This window comes from Bos taurus, chromosome 13, assembly GCF_002263795.3.
Source record: "Bos taurus isolate L1 Dominette 01449 registration number 42190680 breed Hereford chromosome 13, ARS-UCD2.0, whole genome shotgun sequence".
Taxonomy (NCBI): Eukaryota; Metazoa; Chordata; class Mammalia; order Artiodactyla; family Bovidae; genus Bos; species Bos taurus.
This window is the reverse complement of record NC_037340.1, coordinates 70,265,769-70,279,672: the sequence shown is the minus strand read 5'-3', so window position 1 is coordinate 70,279,672 and position 13,904 is coordinate 70,265,769. Positions and strand designations below refer to the sequence as shown.

The following is a 13,904-nucleotide window of genomic DNA, read 5'->3' as shown; positions in this document are numbered from 1 at the left end:
CTCAAAACATAACCGATCACAACCTTTTTAATGGCTGCAGTGTATTTTATTGTATGACTATATCATCATTTATCCAATCTCTTTAATTTTTACTGCTAGAAACAATCCTCTGAAGAATATCTTTTTAAATATTTATCTACCTACTGGTCTAGTTATTTGTCGAAGCATAAATTGCCAGAAGTGGAATAGTTTGTTCAAATACATACTGACTTAAACTTTTCATGCATATCGCCAAGTTGCCTGCCAGAATGGTTGTATCAATATGCATTTCTATCAATGATGTCTGAAAGTGGCTTTTCCCCACACACTCGATGTCATTGGGTATTATACACATTGCTAGTGTGAAGAGTTTTATCTAATTGTTATTGTAATGAAACAGTGGCTTTTTTTGTGAATTTTTCAATTAATTAATTTATTTAATTTGACTGCTCCGGGTCTTAGTTGCAGCATGTGGGATCTAGTTCCAAGGAATTGGACTCAGGCCCCTGCACTGGGAGCATGGAGTCTTAGCCTCTGGTCCGCCCTGAAAGTCCCTGAAAAAAATACGTTTTGAACCAAAATTCTCCTAGCAGAGCCACCAGCAAATGTTAACGTAGACACAGATACTTTAGGAGGATGAACTATTAAAGATAGAAATAGAAATTAATAAATTAGAAAGCAAAAAATGTAGATAATAAATAAAATGAAGAGCTGATTCTTTAAAAAAGGAGGAGGTTAAACAGAAGAGGAAAATTTTAAAGTATCAAGCCAGAGAAAAAAATAAGAGGTAAAACACAATGCCAAGTGTAAGGAATAGGGTTTTTATCTCCACATATAAAGAACTAAAAATTATTAGAAAATTCTATGTTGATATACCTAAAAATTTATCTGAAGTGATTTTCCTTGAAAATGTTAAGTTCCTGAAATTGATTCTAAAGAAGCAAAACCCATTGATAAAATGGAAACAGTTGTAAATAATCTACACCCACCAGCAACAGCATCCCAGATGGTTTTATGAATGAGTTCTAGGAAATCTTATTTTGAAATATCATTTCTATGTTATTTTAACTACATCTTTAAACTAGCATAGGAAAAGATGTAATTTGTAATACAAAAATACAGTGTGTTTTATAATACAAAAGTCTAATGAGGCATTTATAGACTTGAAAGTCTTAAATAAAATATTTATAAGTTATACCCAGCAGTATATTAAAAGAATTGTGCACCAGGATCATGTAGTGTTTATTCCAGGAAGGGTAATTTGTTCAGCATTAAGTAATGTGTGTTGAATCAAGCATTCTGTAATACATCAGATGGCGAAAGGAAAAGAGCATATGATCATCTCAATATACGCCAAAAATGCATTAATTAAAATGTGACATCTATTCCAGATAATGATGAAAATGACAGTAATGATGGCAAATACCTTAGGAAGAAAGAAAAGGAGGGCCAAGGATACTCTTTTAAAATCAGAAGCCACAGCAGCAATCTTAATAGTAAAACATTAAACATATTTCCATTAAATGAGATGCTCGCTATTATTGCTACTAATCAAAATGTTTTTGAAGTCTCAGAACTTAAGAAAAAGAAATCAGTTCAGTCCAGTCGCTCAGTGGTGTCCAACTCTTTGTGACCACGTGCACTGCAGCACTCCAGGCTTCACTGTCTATCTCCAACTCCCAGAGCTTCCTCAAACTCATGTCCATTGAGTCGGTGATGCCATCCAACTATCTCATCCTCTGTTGTCCCCTTCTCCTGCCTTCAATCTTTCCCAGCATAGGGGTCTTTTCAAATTAGTCAGTTCTTCGCATCAGGTGGCCAAAGTATTGCAATTTCAGCTTCAGCATCAGTCCTTCCAATGAATATTCAAGGCTAATTTCCTTTAGAATTGACTGGTTTGATCTCCTTGCAGTCAAAGAGACTCTGAAGAGTCTTCTCCAACACCACAGTTCAAAAGCATCAATTCTTCAGTGCTCGGCTTTCTTTACAGTCCAATTCTCACATCCATACATGACTACTGGAAAAACCATAGCTTTGACTAGGGGGACCTTTGTTGGCTAAGTAGTGTGTCTGCTTTTTAATATACTGTCTAGGTTGGTCATAGCTTTTTTCCCAAGGAGCAAGTGTCTTTTAACTTCATGAAAAAAAATTTTTTTAATAAATTTTTTAAGAAACTAATTTAAAGAAATTTAATTTTAAAAAAGAAATTTAAATTTTAAAAAGAAAAAGAAATAAAGAGATCAATATTAAAATAATAGTAAATTATCTTTATATCCAGACTACACTCTTTTCTTTCTAGGAAATCCATGAAAACCAACTGAAAATATTATTGAAACTAATAAGAGAAGTCAATAAAGTGCTTCAGTATAAGAAACACACACAAAAAAAGAAATATATAGAGAAATTTATGACTTTCTTCTATACTACCAATAACCAGTGAGTAAATGGAATGAAAAAAATCCATTCATAATTGCAATAATAACTGTAGAATACCTGTACATAGGACTATGACCAAAAGTATATGGTTTACATGAGAAAAATGATAAAATATTTCCAAAGAAAAAAAACTAAAAAGGTTTGAGATACCACATTTCATTATAAAAAAAGATACTAGCTTTCACTGAATTACTTTATAAGGATCCAGTGACCATTTTTTGAGGTTTTGAGTATGAAGATTTTCTCAAAAATGATTTATTTTTCCATCCCAGAGCTAGTTCAATTTGTGCCAAAAACTGTTAATTGTGCTTACCCCTTTCCTCTACTGACTGTTTCTTGTAAGAGGTCTTGATGCTCTTATGTCTGCCAGGATGGGAGAATGAGTTTTCTGGAAACACTCTGGTCTATAGATCTGTGTCTGACGAGAGAACCAAGAAGATTTGGACAGGGTTTGGGAAAGAGTTCTTGGAAGAATGCACAATCAAAGCAGTTCAAGGCTATGATTCAGGAATAGATGATGCTGACAGTGATGTGACAAGACTACTTCCCTTCTCATCAAAGCTTGGCACCTCCTGAGGCCAAGATAGCACAGGTGGTGAAACAGATTCTGAATATATTTTGAAGATATAGTTGATAGGATTTGCTGACAAATTGAACATAGGGTGAGAGAAAAAGAGATGGATCCAAGATGACTCCAAGATTTTTGGCCTGAGCCATTGGAAGCGTGGAGTTGCTGTTTCCTAACATGGCAGAAACTATAGGATGAGCAAGATTCAAAGAGGTCTGAAATTTGATTTTGGACATGTTATATCTGAGATGCTACTGGATAACTAAAAGAGGATATCAAGCAGGTAGTTAGATATGTAAGCCAAGAGTTCTTGGGAGAATCCAGGGTTGGAAATATCAGTTTTGGGGTGTTAGACTCCAGTATTCTTGCCTGGAGAATCCTAGGGACAGAGGAGCCTGGTGGGCTGCTGTCTATGGGGTCGCACAGAGTCGGACAGGACTGAAGCGGTGACTTAGCAGCAGCAGCAGCAGAGCCATGAGAGGGAGGCCCAGGTGTCTCCGTTGTCAAGAATCCACCTGCCATTGCAGGATATTTGAGTTCAATCCCTGGGTTGGGAAGATCTCCAGGAGTAGGAAATGGCAACTCACTCCAGTACTCTTACCTTGCCTGGTTAATCCATGGACAGAGGAGCCTGGCGGGCTACAGTCCGTGGGATCACAGAAGAATTGGACACAACTTGGTGACTAAACAACAGAGCCATGAGAGTGGATGAGGTCACCAGGAAGTAAATGGAGATAAAGAAAAGGATCCAGGACTGAGTCTGGAAAAATCCAACATTTAGATTGGGGAGAGGAGAAAGAAGCAACAGAGAAAACTAAGAACGGTTATTGAAGTAGAAGGGAAACTATTAATAGAAGAATACAACGTCATGGAAGATAAGAACAGGAAGTGTTTCCAGGAGCAGAGAATCGTCACCTGTGCCAAACACTGCAGGTCAGTTGTATTAGTTCCGGAGGAACCAGCTGCTGTGACAGAGCTATTCCCCATATCTCAGTTGTATAGGCAATATGTTTATTTCTCGTTCACATATAGTATTTTCAGCAGCAGAGGGGAAGGATAAAAGGGAAAGAGAAGCGGTTCTCTACTCCACGATGATAACCAGGGTCCCATGCTGATAGAGTCTGAGTCATCTTCAACTTGTGGTTTTCAAGGTCAGTTAGCGTGTGATGTCAGCCAGGAAATGGGGGCGGGAGATGAGGCTGGCACACGGGAAGTGAATTGGTAAGAGTCTGGTGAGAGACAGAGAGCACATTCAAGTTGGGTAACTACAGAAAAGTGTAAAAAAGAGACGATGCATAAAGATGTGAGCAGGGGCAGGAACACTGTTACAGGCTTCCTGTAACTCTGATATGGTTGATCGTGGGAGCTATTACCACCCCAGGTCTGACGAGACAGGAGAAAGTAACAGTCAGAGGAAATGGGGGAGAGAAAGAACTATGTGGGGAGAGATGCTGGACTGAAGCTTTGGTAGAGGAAAACAGCCAACCCAATCCCACAGGAGGGAGCCGGGGGAACAAATACTCTGACCTCACTCTCCTCCTGCCCTCCAGTCTCCTCCAGGTATCTTCCATTGACTCCACCCAACCAGAAACCAGAAGGCTCATTGATAAAGTCCCTAGTGGTTATGCTCCCAAGGTACACAACAGCATGGAGGACAGTGAGAGGAGTGGATCTGGAGGAGTAAATATCCCGCACAAGATGTTTCTATAAGTCAGGCTTGGAAGTCACAGAACTTCCTTCCACTTACCTTCCATTGGCTGGAACCCAGTCATATGGCCCTACCTAACCACCAAGAAGTTTAGGAAATATGGTCCAGCTGGTGCCTAGGAAGAAGAAAGAGAGATTTAGTGACCAGATAGCCTGTCTCCAACTCAAGGTCAAGCAAGATGATAACCATCCATTGACCATTAGATTTAACAACATGGAGGCCATTGGTGATTACAATAGTCTGGTCTTGGTAGAGTGGTGGGTGTGGGAGCCTAGGTGGAATGGATTCAAGAGAGAGTTGGAGGAGAAAGCACAGCAGTTATTAGCAACAACAACAACTTCTTTCAATAAGTTCTGATGTACAGCAAAGCAATAAGATTCCATTTCCTTCTTCAGGGGATCTTCCTGGCCCAGGGATCGAACCCACGTCTCCTGCATTGCAGGTGATTTCTTTACTGCTGTGGAGAAGGAAATGGCAACCCACTCCAGTACTCTTGCCTGGCAAATCCCATGGACGAAGTAGCCTGGTAGGCTACAGTCCATGGAGTCGAAAAGAGTCAGACACGACTGAGTGGCTTCACTTCACTTCTTTACTGCTGAGCCCCTGGAGAAGCCCTCTAAACACTAGACTGCCAGGGAACTCCTTTGCTTTGTTTTTTACAATGAAGAACCAAAAGCTTATTTTTATGCTAATACGAGTTTTCCAGTAGAGAAAAAAAAAAAATATGTTGTAGGAAGCAGAGGCTAAATGGTTGTAGTGATGTCCTTGAGTAAGCAAGCAAGGATGGGGGCTAGCGATAAAGCAAAGGTTGGCCTTGGAAAGAACACAAGCAGTTCATCTCTAGTGACAATGATATATGGACAAAGTCCAGGTGGGGAGTAAAAGTGTGCTTATTGAAGTTCTTTTTCCAATCACTTGTATGATCTCAAGGAAATAAAAAGCAAAATTAGGGCACATCCCTGGTGGTCCAGTGGCTAAGACTTTGCTCCCAATGCATGTCGCGCAGGTTCCTTCCCTGGTTAGGGAACTAGATCCCACATGCCATGACTAAAGATTCTACATGCCACTGCTGCTGCTGTGCTGCTAAGTCGCTTCAGTTGTGTCCGACTCTTCGAGACCCCATAGACAGCAGCCCACCAGGCTCCCCCATCCCTGAGATTCTCTAGGCAAGAACACTGGAGTGGGTTGCTATTTCCTTCTCCAATGCATGAAAGCGAAAAGTGAAAGTGAAGTCAGTCGTGTCCGACTCTTAGCCACCCCATGGACTGCAGCCTGCCAGGCTCCTCTCTCCGTGGAATTTCCCAGGCAAGAATACTGGAGTGGGTAGCCATTCCCTTCTCCAGGGGATCTTCCCAATCAACAGATACCTAAATTGAATTCAGTCTCAGGCCGTCTGCCTTCAGATCCCTTGCCCTTGACTTCAACATGTGGATCTATACATACTGGCCATGTCAGAGAGTGATAAACACCAGAGGTGGCTGGGCTTGAGAGGAATAAATGAAATTTTACAATTTTTTGTTGTTGTTTTTATAAATTTGGCTGCGCTGACTCTTAGTTACAACATATAGGATCTAGTTCCCCAACCAGGGATGGAACCCAGGACCCCTGCATGGGGAGCACAGAATCTTTGGATTCCACTGGACCACCAGGGAAATCCAGAGAGCAGTAAATGAAACTTTAAAAGGTCAAAGGGCTGAGGCTTGTAGGTGAGGATGAGATGCTCTGCGTAGGAGGGAGTTTCTGGGGGCTTGCTGTGAGAGATGATTGACCAAGTGGTGACTCAGAAAGCCTAGGACCAGAAGGCAGAGCCAATATCAGGAGGACAGGGACGAGTGAGTAGATTCAAAGAGACCCTCCCACCATCCTCAGCTTGTGTCGGCTCTGCATCTATCAGCATGTTACGCTTGACAGGGAGGCCTGGCACGCTGCAGTCCGTGGGGTTGCAAAGAGTCAGACACGACTTAGCGACTAAACAACAACAACAACATTCCCATGGTTTCCGTGTGTATATCACTGGCTGAGACTCTGTTCTGTTTCCAGGGTGCTGTGGTGGTAACCGTAATGACGATACTGTGGTAAAAACAGCTTCCAGTCAATGAAAACTTGATAACAACGATGAACTTCGTGAAGAACTTTATCAATGAAAGATTCATCAATCCGGGGAAAAGGGGATATGTGCATGCATGCAGATGACTCACTTTCCTGTACAGCAGGAACATAACATTGCAAAGCAACTATACTTCAATAAAAATAAATAAATTCATCTGTGAGTGAAGAGGCTTCCCGAGTAGCTCAGTGGTAAAGAATCCACCTGCCAGTGCAGGAGACCTGGGTTTGATCCCTGGATTGGGAAGATCCCCTGGAGAGGGCATGGCAACCCACTCCAGTATTCTTGCCTGGGAAATCCCACGGACAGAGAAGTCTGACGGGCTACAGTCCACGGGGTCACAAAGAGTTGGATACAACTTAGTGATGAAACAACAAGTAAATGAAGAACCAAGAATTTTTCTTACATTTTATCATTTGATGCTTATAATACCACTGTGAGGTACACACCGCTCTTCCCATTTTCAGATGAGCAAAGTGAGGCTCAGAGAGGTTGTATCCCTTGTCCAAGGTCACACAGGTAGAGAGTGGCAGAGCTGGGGCTTCAACCCCAGCCTGTTAGAGTCAGAAGCCTACACTTGCTACATGGTACCATCTGCCTATTTGGGGGATGAAAAACCAGGAACCTAACAGGGCCTCAGGGGGGCAGGGCCCCTGTGTGAAAGGGACTCCCTTTAATGAAGGCAATTGAGAAACAAGCCTCCTCTTTATTTGCCTGTAACAGGGGCTCGGCAAAGCTAATTATCTTCCTGTGAACCAGTTAACTATTCAATTTTCTCCATTTGGATAATTCATTATCAGAGTCAAATGCAGGATCCAGCTAATTTTAGAAACATGCAGCTGTAGGGTCAGCTGGGGAACAAGCCCAGCTGAGAAAGAAGGAAAAGCAGGCACCAGCCTCCGCTTTGAAGGGAGAGGGGGAGACCTGAGGGGCCCCATGGCCGGCAGGAGTAGAGCAAAGGCTTCGGCGAGTGGGCTGGGATTCCCCCAGCACCAGAAAGCAGGGAAGTCAGGGAGGGTCTGGAGCCCCAGGACCGCAAAGCTGCAATCGAGGCTGCCAGCACCCACTCACGTAGAGATGGGGCACTTCAATCACTAGCTGCTTTAACTGCCTCCTCCCTCCCTTTTGGGGATCCACGGGAATCAGTCATCCCTTCATCCTTACAGTTTCACTGGGAGTCAGCTCATAAAGGTGTCAGGCCACAAGAAGAGAAAGACCTTAGGTCCTGCCTCTGACTATCGACAAGGGTCAACATTGCTAACATTTATCAAAAGTCAGTCCTGTCTCATACCAAGGAGGTTACGAGCTGTCATTTCCTGTACTATAGATGGGAACACTGAGGCTCGGAGAGGTAATGTCACCTGCTCAAAATCTCGTAATTAGATTTATGGCAGAAGTTGGGATTTGAGCTTAACTCCCAAATTCGTGCTCTCATTGTCCTTTTTTTCTTTTTCTTGCACACAAGTTATTGTTTTTTTCCCCAGATTCTTTCCCCTCATAGGTTATTATAAAATATTGAGTATGGTTCCCTGTGCTATATAGTAGGTCCTTATTGGTTATCTATTTTATATGTAATACTGTGTAAATGTTAACCTCAAATTCTTAAGTTCTCTCTCCCTGCCTTTCCCCTTTGGTAACCATAAGTTTGGGCTTCTCAAGTGGCTCAGTGTTAAACTTTCGCCTGCTAATGAAGGAGACGCAGGAGACAAGGGTTTGATCCCTATGTCAGGAAGATCCCCTGGAGAAGGAAATGGCAACCCATTCCATTATTCTTGCCTGTAAAACCCCATGGGAAGAGGAGCCTGGAGGGCCACAGCCCATGGGTTTGCAAAGAATCGGACACGCCTGAGTGCCTGAGCACAGCACAGCAACCGTTAAGTTTATTTTCCATGTCCCTGGGTATATTTCTGCTTTGTATTGGTATATAAGTTCATTTGTATCTTTTTTTTTCTTAGATTCCACATATAAGCTGTATCATGATATTTGTCATTGTCTGTCTGGCTTACTTCACTTAGCATGATAACCTCTCTATGACCACCCATGTTGCTGCAATGGAATCATTCCATTCTTTTTTATGGCTGAGTAGTATTCCATTCTGTATATGTACCACATCTTCTTTATCCATTTATATGTTGATGGACATTTAGGTGGCTTCCAGTCTTGGCTGTTGTAAATAGCACTGCTATGAACATAAGGGTGCATGTATATTTTCAAATTATGGTTTTGTCCGTTTTCATTCCAATCCCAAAGAAAGGCAATGCCAAAGAATGTTCAAAGTGAAGTGAAAGTCACTCAGTCATGTCTAACTCCTTGCAACCCCATGGACTATACAGTCCATGGAATTCTCTAGGCCAGAATACTGGAGTGGGTAGCCTTTCCCTTCTCCATGGGATCTTCCCCACCCAGGAATCAAACTGAGGTCTCCCTCAATGTAGGCAGATTCTTTACCAGCTGAGCCACAAGGGAAGCAATGTTCAAACATTTGAAAGAATGTTCAAACTACTGCACAACTGCACTCATCTCACAGGCTAGCAAAGCAACGCTCAAAATTCTCCAAGTAAGGCTTCAGTAGTATGTGAACTGAGAACTTTCAGATGTTCAAGCTAGATGTAGAAAAGGCAGAGGAACCAGAGATCAAATTGCCAACATCTGCTGGATCATAGAAAAAGCAAGAGAGTACCAGAAAAACATCTACTTCTGCTGTATTGACTATGCCAAAGCCTTTGACGGTGTGGATCACAAAAAACTGTGGAAAATTCTTCAAGAAATGGGAATACCAGGCTACCTTACCTTTCTCCTGAGAAACCTGTATGCGGGTCAAGAAGTAACAATAAGAAGTGGACATGAAACTACAGACTGGTTTCAAATTGGGAAAGGAGTATGTCAAGGCTGTATATTGTCACCTTGTTTATTTGACTTACATGCAGAGTATATCATGCAAAATGCTGGGCTGGATGAAGCACAGGCTGAAATCAGGATTATGGGGAGAAATATTAGTAACCTCAGATATGCAGATGACACCACCCTTAGGGTAGAAATCGAAAAGGAACTGAAGAGCTTCTTGATGAAAGTGAAAGAGGAAAGTAAAAAAGCTGGCTTAAAGCTCAACATTCAGAAAACTAAGATCATGGCATTCAGTCCCATCACTTCTTGGCAAATAAATGGGGAAACAATGGAAACAGTGACAGACTTTATTTTCTTGGGCTCCAAAATCACTGCAGATGGTGAGTGCAGCCAGGAAATTAAAAGACTTGCTCCTTGAAAGAAAAGCTATGACCAGCATAGACAGCTTATTAAAAAGCAGAGATATTACTCTGCCAACAAAGACCCATCTAATCAAAGCTATGGTTTTTCTGGTGGTCATGTATGGATGTGAGAGTTGGACTATAAAGTAAGCTGACCACTGAAGAATTGATGCTTTTGAACTGTGGTGTTGAAGAAGACTCTTGAGAGTCCCTTGGACTACAAGGAGATCAAACCAGTCAATTCTAAAGTAAATCAGTCCTGAATATTCATTGGAAGGACTGATGCTGAAGCTGAAACTGCAATACTTTGGCCACCTGATGCGAAGAACTGACTCATTGGAAAAGACCCTGATGCTAGGAAAGATTGAAGGGAGGAGAAGGAAACGACAGAGGATGAGATGGTTGGATGGTGCAAGCTCTAGGAGTTGGCAATGGACACGGAAGCCTGGCGTGCTGCAGTCCATGGGGTAACAAAGAGTTGGATAGGACTGAGTGATTGAACTGAACTGACTGATGGTAGTTCTATTGTAGTTTTTTTTTTTTTTGAGGAACCTCCATACTATTTTCTATTCTGGCTGAAGCAATTTACATACTCATGTATAGTGTGGAAGAATAACCTTCTCTCCACACCCTCTCCTTTCCAGCATTTGTTATTTGTAGACGGTTTGATGATGGCCATTCTGACCAGTGTGAGGTGATACCTCATTGTAGATTTGATTCACATTTCTCTAATAATTAGCACTTAAAGCCACATGCTATGCATGCAATTTCTAGAAGCAGCAGGATAAAGAAAGGGCATGTTGGGACATCTCTGGTGATCCAGCGGTTAAGAATCCGCCTTGAAGGGCGGGGCACTCGGATTCAATCCCTGGTCAGGAAAATAAGATCCCACATGCCTCAGAGCAACGAAGATCATGTGCTGCAATTCCTGAGCCTGTGCACTCCAGAGTCCACATGCCACAGCTAGAATCTCTATCCCAAAATTGCTGGAGCCCACATACTCTGGAGCCATGTGCTGCAAATAGAGAGTCCAAGCGTTGTAACGAAAGATCCCGCATGCCACAACAAAGACCTGATGCAGCCAAATAAATAAATACATAGTTTTTTTAAGGAAAAAAAAAGAAAGAATGGGGGTGTTTGGGCAGCAAGGTTTGGAGGGGCGCTCGGTTCAGTAAATAAAGTCAACTGATCAAGGATATTCAAACCCTCAGCAAACTCCTTAGAGGAAAGGGGCACATTCCTTCTGTCTGCAAAAAAAAAAAAAAGGTCTAGAATTTTTGCCCCTATCTATTCCCATGTGCTTGAGGATCATCAAGAGAGATCAGAAAATAACCTGGTGAGTCTGTCTGCTGGGCCAGTTGCTGGGGGCCAGGGTTGGGGTGGGAGTATACTGACAATAGTTCTACTGAGCACTTATTCTATGCCAACAAGTATGATCATCACTTTTTTCAAGGTTTAACTCATTTAATCCTCACAATGCTCCCTGAGGCTGTCATTCGTATCATCGCCATTGTAGATAGAGAAACTGAAACACCAAACACAGTTCCTCACTAGCCCTTGGGAGAGGAAGCTGAATTCAAAAGCTGAGCAGTTTTACTCCACAGCCTCCCTCCAGCCAGCTGGGCCCTGGCAGAGGGTCAGAGGGCTTCCCTGGTGGCTCAGATGGTAAAAAAAAAATCCTTCTGCAATGCAGGAGACCTGGGTTCCATCCCTGGGTCAGAAAGATCCCCTGGAGAAGGAAATGACAATCCACTCCAGTGTTCTTGCCTGGAGAACGCCATGAACAGAGAAGCCTGCAGGCTACAGGGTGTGGGGTTGCAGAGAGTTGGACAGGACTGAGCAACTAACACTAGAGGGTCAGAAGGAGAGCAGGTGGGAAGACCACCCAAACCATGGAGAGCTCCCTGAGGCCCTGAGCTTGAAGAGCCAGGTTCCTGAGGCTGGTTCTTTGTGACTCCTGACCACCACCAGTGTCTTCCCTTTGTGGAGAGCTCTGATTTCTTGCAGAGGGAAATTCTCCTTGGGCCAACGCTGAGGGCCCAGATGCTCTGACTTGATTCAACTTCCTGAAAAGCCCTGCAGAGTGGAGTCCTGAGCCAGATGCATTCGTCCTCAGGGTTCTGGAAACCCATCCTCTGAGAAGTCAGTTTTTTCCAGGGTGAGCAGACAGAGAATTGCTCTCCACATCAACCCAACAGTCACTTCCCCTGTCCAGCCCTGCTCTTTCCACATCTGCCACTACTTCCCATATCCCATTACTATGGGAAAGCCAAGCCCCTCTGTCTCAGCTTCTCCATTTTTACCTCTGCCATCCCTGCAAAAGCCCAGGGCCAAAACTGGATCTGCCCAAATTAGGTCTTCCACCTTTTGCCAGCCCTGATGGGAGTTTCCAAGTTCAAAGCCAAGCTCCCCGGCCCAAGCTGTCGGCCCAGAGCCCCAGCAGGTGCAGCCTAGTTGCTAAGCAACATCTTTGGAGCTCTGTGTTTTCCTGTCACATGACTATTGTTGCTAAGGAAACAAGTCCTCTGGCATCCCGGGACACAGCAAGGCTTAAGCAGCGGTGTGTTACCTGAGGTCTAACAAAAACCTTCCTGTCCCTGGTTTGTGATGAGTTGTGAGTCCCTAAACTGCTCTAAGGGACCATCAGATTGATCCTGTCTTTTCCTCAGGCATTGACTTTTCAGAGGGAGTACCTAAACTGGAGTCTTGGGCACTCACTGGGCACTCATGGCACCCAGTTCTTTGGGATGGTCAGTAGCAAGAATGGCTTTCAAGAGATGTACTAATATGCCAGGGTTCAGAAGACAATCTTGCAGTCCCAGTTCCCCCACTTCTATCAATAGATTCTGCTGTAGGGTGAGAATGAAAACGATTTGGATTGGAGAGTGGGAAAACTGAGGAGAGGCTATGGACAAGAGGGTTATAGCGGGGTCTCAGTAATACAGCAGCAAGAGAGCCGGACGGGGGTCTGCTCCCAGTACCACCCCCACACCCACAGCTCAAACAGCAGGAGGATGGATGCCACATTGAGGACGCCACAGTCTCCCCGAGGGCTTGCTCCCTGGATTCTCATGAGGAAATCTCTCTAAAAGACAAAATGATATAGAGATGGACAATAAGAAAGGAAATATGAGGGACTTCCCTGGCAGTCCAGTGAAGAAAGCTTTACACTTCTAATGCAGGGGGCATGAGTTCGAGCCTTGGCCGGGGAACTAAGATTCCAACATGATGAGAGGCACGGCCAAGAAAATAAGTAAATAAACATGAAAAATAAATAAATACAATTCATCCATTAAATTTTTTTTTCTAAAAAATGTAAAAAGAAAAAAAGAAATATGAGAGAATTGGGGTATCAATGAGGAGTTGCAACAATTGAATAACATATAGAAATTAGAAAAGTAAAGAACAGAGAGAACAAATGGGAGGAGATTATTCAATCAATAGTAGAAAAATATTGAAAATAATTGAAAAATCCCAGAAAATATGAGTTTTAAGATACAGAGATTCTAAGGAATAGATCCAAACCAAACACTTATTTCTATCTCCAAGTCACATCTTTGAGGGAATCACTGGTGACAGAAGATCCTAAGAGCTTATAGAGAATTAAAATGATTTTCATAGAAAATATCAAAATCATAACAGCATCAGACTTCACGAGTAGAAGACGGAAGACCACACAGATCTTCTAAATGTCCAAGGAAAATGAGTTCACCCTTTCCATGAGAGCTGCTTTCATTTCCAAGACTTCTTTTTTAAAAAAATATTTATTTATTTGGCTTTGGTGGATCTCAGTTGAGGCATGTGGGATCTTTCAGTTGCAGCATATGGGATCAAATTCCCCGATCAAGGATCAAATTCAGC

The 13,904-nt window shown here is 42.8% G+C and overlaps 1 long non-coding RNA gene across 1 annotated transcript; it reads right to left on the bottom strand.

The window, feature by feature from the left end:
• Nucleotides 1-2,588: 2,588 nt before the first annotated feature.
• On the bottom strand, nucleotides 2,589-12,609 carry LOC112449381 (uncharacterized). Its single transcript, XR_003037956.2, has 4 exons — nucleotides 12,347-12,609; nucleotides 4,731-4,806; nucleotides 3,585-4,212; nucleotides 2,589-2,833 (listed from the first exon to the last, which is right to left on the bottom strand). It is a non-coding gene; the product is annotated as an uncharacterized lncRNA (long non-coding RNA).
• Between the last annotated feature and the right edge of the window lie 1,295 nt (nucleotides 12,610-13,904).